The following is a 6235-nucleotide window of genomic DNA, read 5'->3' on the forward strand; positions in this document are numbered from 1 at the left end:
GGGAAGGGTCTTCTCAAACCACTGGAGCTGCAGTAAATGTCAGCACCTGGAGACCACAGTCCTGAGCAGCTGGTAAAAATTACCACCAACAAACCTGAGCACATTCAGCTCTTTCTGGGCCACAAGGAATCTCTGTTGACGCTTTCAGTGTTCACCTTAGCTGAACCAGTTTATTCCAGGTGGGTATGGGTCTCTTAAAATTGGGAAGGTGGAGGGACTCATGGTGTGGTGTATGCACAGTGGTGTTTCTGTTCCTGGCATGTGCTGCTTGTGCTTTCCAGTGCAGTGGCTATGCTGGAGTCCGAAGTTTGGCACCTAAATTAGTATTTATACATATAAAAAGAGCTTGTTTTATGCACAGTGCAGCTCTGCCCTCCTGATTGCCATTAATGTCAAATTAAACTGTTAATGGGGTTCTGGTAGAAGGAGAATGGTCCTGCTCTGTGAAACACAGGCTGCTGTCCTTTGGTTACTTGTGCAACTGTGGAATCTCCACAGCAAACCTGTGCTGGAGCAGTGGATCTGCAGCTTGTAAATTCTCATTCTCTGCTGGTCACGCCAGGGCAAAGACACCTGCATCAGCATTTCCTGCAATGCGCTTTTCCCTTTATGTTTTCTCCTGCAAGGTGGCTGTGCAAATAATGAGCCATAAAGGCTGTTATTTAAAGGCCCCTGCACTGCACTATATATCAAAGGCTCTGCTGTTTGGGGCTTTTGCTCACAGGAAGGCAGCCACAAGAGGGGCTTGATGCACAGATCCACACTTAAATCCATTTGGCAAAGCAGCAGTTACAGGGACACAGGAGCAGGCTTCTCCAGGCAGCACTGCCAGCCCTGGGAGCCCAGCACCAGCAGCACTCCATTCCCATGGGGACTCTCACCCCTGTGGTAATGGTGTAAGGAGCTCCAGTGGAAAGGCACATGGGGTGGCTTAAGTACACTTAACTGCAGGCTGCATTTGTGCACAGGCTTTTCTAGGCACATCCAGACATGTGTGTATGGGGTGCAGGAGGCTGCAAGTCCAGGAGGCACCTGGAACACTTCCCGCTTGGACTTGGACAGCATATTGCCTCGGGTGTGTGAACTCTTTAAATACAAAGAAGTCATTTTATTCCCTTTTCTTCTTTCCAAGCTCATAAAAAAATAAATTAAAACTTGAAGTAATGTGTCAGAGGAAAAAAAAAAGGGAAGAAGTGCAGTTTAAAAGAAGGACTTACTGTAATTCACAATACGGTGACAGGACCCTGCACTGAAAATTCTCATCCCCTCTTGACAGACATTGCCAGTCTGAAAACCACAGAGAAGAATTCCTGCTCCCACAAAGATTGAGTATGCTTACTGAATTGGACTTCCAATGACCAGGGTTTGGGGGCTGCTTGAGAAAAGCTTGCATCAGTTCTCTTGAAGTTGTTTCTTCCATGCCCAGCTATCCTCCATCTGCCTCTCTCCTTCAGACATCAATAGGCCTCCTCAGGAGTTTACAGAGCAGGAGTGACAGGAACAACAAAGGCAGGCCTGCAAGGAGACTGCAGGAGGATCGATGAAGGTTCAACCACACTTCACCTGCATATGCCAGATTATTTGTCTGTCCTGTACCCTGTTCTTTGTGATGGGGAAATGCAGATGCCAGAGCTCTGCTCTCCTCTATCGGTCTGCTGGTCACATTTCCCTGCTTTATCCCTGTTTTCCCTGGGTTAGGATTACCCCCTCCTTCTTTTATAATGACCCCTGTCCTGCATGATCCCATTTCCTCACCTCCTTTCATGTCTCCCAACGTGGTGCTGACCCCAGGGTGAAGGGAGAGGGGAGGAGATGGGAAAAGCAAGCGCCATAGGGCTGGGTTTGGTTTTTTTAAGACTTTAAAATAATATCAGGAATGACAGTGTTTGCAGGTAGGTAAAGGCTGGAGACGCTGCCTCCCGTGACAAGATGTGTGAGGGGGTCTGGAATTACTGAGAATGATGGATAAAGGGGATGAAATGCTTTGAAAGCAGATACGAGGGGACATAAAAGACAACCGAGGGGGGAGCAGGCTGAAGAGAAGTAGAAAATCGATGGGAGAGTGAAAATTCTTAGACGTCCTGAGTTTCCACTGCTGGGAGTGGGGCTGCAGGGGAGGGTTGTATGCTCAACGCCTTGGAAAAATCCGGTCCTCTCGCCATCAGATTTCTCCATGCAGCCTATGGAGCGGGGTGTGCACACAGCAGTTCACGGGAGTGCTGGAACGAAGTGTTTTTCTCCCGGCTGCGAACAGCGGAACCCCCGGGCACGGCCTCTCAGGGCAGCGGCCACCGGCGAGCACCGGGCCCTGACGAGGCGGAGGGACCCGCCGGCCGCCAGAGGGCGCCCGCACCTTCGCTCGGCTCGGCTCGGCTCGGCTCGGCTCGGCTCGGCTCGGCTCGGCTCGGCTCGGCTCGGCTCGGCTCGGCTCGGCTCGGCTCGGCTCGGCTCGGGTGAGTGGGTGTAAGGCACACGCTGTCAGTACCAAGAAGTGAAGGGATTAAACAAACCCTGCCTTGTTCCTTAGCTGTAATTAAGGGGCACTGGAAAGTCAGTCTTGGCCAGCATGCTGTGCTGGGTGCTGTGCATCCGTATGGCACAAAGTAGTTTGGTGCTGGGTAACACTTCAAGAGCTGAGCACGGTGGGAATGGAAATAGTCATGGATACAGGGGTGAAAGAAAGCTAAATTGAGATTAAGACACTTTAATAAGTAAAGAAGAAAACCCGAAGTGATGCAAGGTCACTCACCACCTCCCACCAGCCAGGCAAATCTCAGACAGTTCCTGGGCAACCTCCTTGGAATCGCCCCCTTCTCCACAGTTTTTATTGCTGAATGTGATGTTCTGTGGTATGGAATATCTTTTGGTCAGTTGTCCTATCCCAGCCTCTTGCCCACCCCCAGCCTTCTTGCTGAGGGTGCAGAGGGAAAAACAGGGAAAAAAGGCCTTGACCCAGTGCAAGCAATGTCCAGTAATAGCTAAAACACTTCCATGTTAGCACTGTTTTGGACACAAATCCAAAACACGGAATTATACAGGCTGCTGTGAAGAAAATCAACTCCATCCCAGCCAAACTCTGTAGAGCAGGGCAACATTGTGGAAGACATTATAATCCAGGGGCCTTGAAACAGAACTAGCAAAAAGGATTCAGAGAACATACAATCACAAAAAAAAACACTTACAGATTTCAGTCCAAAAAATAGATGATACTAGAGGGAAAGCAAAAGCGAACAGAATATTCGTTCAACACTCAAGTAAGGATATCACTGGTGCTTTTCTCTAGAAGGAGTCAAACACACACCTTTGATCACAGGGCTTGCTTTTGATCACAGGCAACAGCCCTGTGCCTGCACAGAGGATATATAGTACCTTAGCTGGGTATCAAATATTAAAAGTTCTGACACATCTAGTGCTGGAACCATTGATTGTGATGTTCACAGCAAAATGATGGAACTGCCTGAATGCAAATTCTGGATGGCAAAAGGTCACAAGGTTCCCTTCATCCATTCCTGTTGCCCTTCCTTTAAATTGGAATGGGAGTCCCTGGCTTCTTAAATCCATTGCTCCTAAGATGCTTTTGGCTACAGTAAGGAAGATGAAGAACACAACTTCTGATGAAGGTGAGGAGCTCTTTGGATTGCTGGGGTCTTTTCACAACTTTTCCCAATTCCCCAGTATATTTCACTGCAAAGGCAGCATCCTGATTTCAGCCCCAAGAGAAAAAAAAAAACCAAAAACCAAAACTAGAGAGTAGAGAAGTGTGTCTGTTTTGGATTTTTCTCATTACCACTTTCAAAATTTTCAAAGGAGACCAGGCTTTCACCAAGAAATCCTCTAAGGTTTTGATCAATGTGAAAACACTCAAGAAGCCAATGATCTGCTTTGCAGAAAAAGTGTATCTTATAAGGAGTCTCTGAGAAGTAAACTGCTCTCAGTTTCCACCTTATGTTGAATGAAAATTTGGGGAAAATTTTTCATAACTGTGTATGACCTTACAGTGAAGGTTACAGAGAAACCTGTAACAAGGTGAAGGTTACAGAGAAAGGATCTGGGGTTTAAAAGAGATTTTTAATAAGGTACATGTCTCCTTGCCCTCTAACTCTATGCAGACAGTGCCACAGGTCAATGCACACACTTACTATAAAGCTGAATTTTCTGTGACTTCCTTCTCTCCCACTTTTCTTTTTTCTTCTTTTATTTATTTTCTCCCATCATTGTGATTTTTCTCCTTGTGATAAGCAGAGTTATCAATGGTCTGAGCTGGTCTGTGCTGAGCTCTCTGTAATTGAGCCATCTCACTTCCTCGCCCAGGGCACTGTATTTACTCTCTGAACTGTGAAGCAGTTGCTCTTTAGTTTATTATGGCCTTTGTCTCCATTTATTAATAGGTTTTCTCACCAAATGGCACTTGAAGTGCTTTGCTGAATACACTAACCTCGTCTGAGAGCAACTCTGCTGCATCTGCCCTCTGTACAGTGCAATGTGTGTTTCTCCTGTGCCTCTTGTGGTCTGAAATATGCACTTTATACAGGCTCATATAGCAGGTTACCTGGATGGGACAGCTGCAGGATCTTGAGTCTGTTTCCTTGTGAATAAGCACTGATTTCTTTCAGGATTTGTGTGGAAAATCTATTTTAATCTTCTGGTGAATCCTGAAATCAGAGAATGTAGCTTGGTGGAAAGGAGCTCCACCAGAGGCTCTGAAGCTGTGTGCTGCATGAAAGAGGCCTGGTGAGTGGAAAGAAACCCTGTAACTCCTCTGGAAATGCAAATGCTGCTGCTGTTCTGCAGGACAGAACTGTGCTGAGTATCCCAAAAAGGAAGAGGAGTGCAAGCATCTTTTACATCTCCAGGGAAATGCAAGAATAAACTCTGATCTGATGCTAATGAAAGGACTCTAGCAGACTTTGGGATAGGCCTGCAGGTAAGGAGAAATGATATAATTTGAATCTCACTTCTGCTAACAACCAAAAGGGTTGTCACAACCAAAAGGATTGTCACAATCAAAAGGATTCTGATAACAACTAAAAGACTATGCCATCATCAATCATGGCACAACTGTTAAACCTTTATACAAAGATTAGGAGCAGTGTAAGCAGGGGCAGCAGAACCTCCCAGCTCCATCTTTCTCACTTATCCCTTTTTTTGGGTCAGTCTGGTCCCTCTTGTGACCAGAGCTGTCTCTGGATCAGAACAACACATTGTGGAGGTGCCAGGGTGGTTCTGTGGGCTTGCAGATCTCCACAGCTCTCTCTCTTGCCCCCTGCCCTGCCTCCAGGAGTGAAAGAGAACCTGCTACTCTGTGAAGGAGAGCAGGGTAGGGACAGTCAGAGAAAGGTGGGGTCAGGGCACATTAAAGACACGGAACAGAGGAAAAAAAGACTGGTGATAATTTTGCCCCAGTGAATGAGTCCAGTAATTGGAGGCTGGCTAGACTTAGTTACTGAGAAAGTAGAGGAAAGCTTGTATGGATCAGTCAAGAAAGAACTAAATGAAAGAATACAAATAATTCCACTGACAGAGTTTATGGGACCTATAAGCAAACTTTCAAACAAACCTGATTTTTGTGCTTTGATGAGACTATGCATTTGGTTGACAAAGGAAACTGCATAGTGATAAGGTATATGAAACTGTGTTGGGCACATGAGTCAGCAATACACTCACTGCCTTTTCAGCCTAAAAATGACATCAATACAGCTTGTGTGAACAGCACCAAGAGGAGGCTGAATGACACACCTCAGGATAGCCAGTGAGAAGCCCAGGAGAGGCTCATGCAGATTAGGACAATGCTGGGAGCTGTTTAATCCATTAATGTAACAATTTATTATCTAAATGCACATGAAATCACTTGGTAACAGCAGGGGTTGGCAATGAGTAGCAGGACAGAAGACAGTGATGCAGACAGTCACGCAGAGTGATCAAGCATGGTCTGACAGCAAGGGGCTACTTAGGCTTGGAAAGCTGGGAGATGTGAGTGGGAGTAGACAGGGAAGTTTTAGCACAGTGGGTGGTGTTGGTGAGTCTGAAACATTCAAGATCTGAGAGGAGATTTAGTGAAATGAGAAGGTTTTGATCCAGAATGCATAACGGGTTTGTCTTGGATCCAGAGGCAAGATCCAGGACACAAGACCTCCATGATCAGGACCCCCTCTGACTCCCTCTCAAGCTTCCTAAGTAGCAGAGGGCCTTTTCCTCCCCAGTACATCTGCAGACAGGGATGTGAAGAGGACACTGC

The sequence above is a fragment of the Agelaius tricolor genome, unplaced genomic scaffold (assembly GCF_023055355.1).
Source record: "Agelaius tricolor isolate 1412-34295 unplaced genomic scaffold, bAgeTri1.0.p SCAF_3, whole genome shotgun sequence".
Taxonomy (NCBI): Eukaryota; Metazoa; Chordata; class Aves; order Passeriformes; family Icteridae; genus Agelaius; species Agelaius tricolor.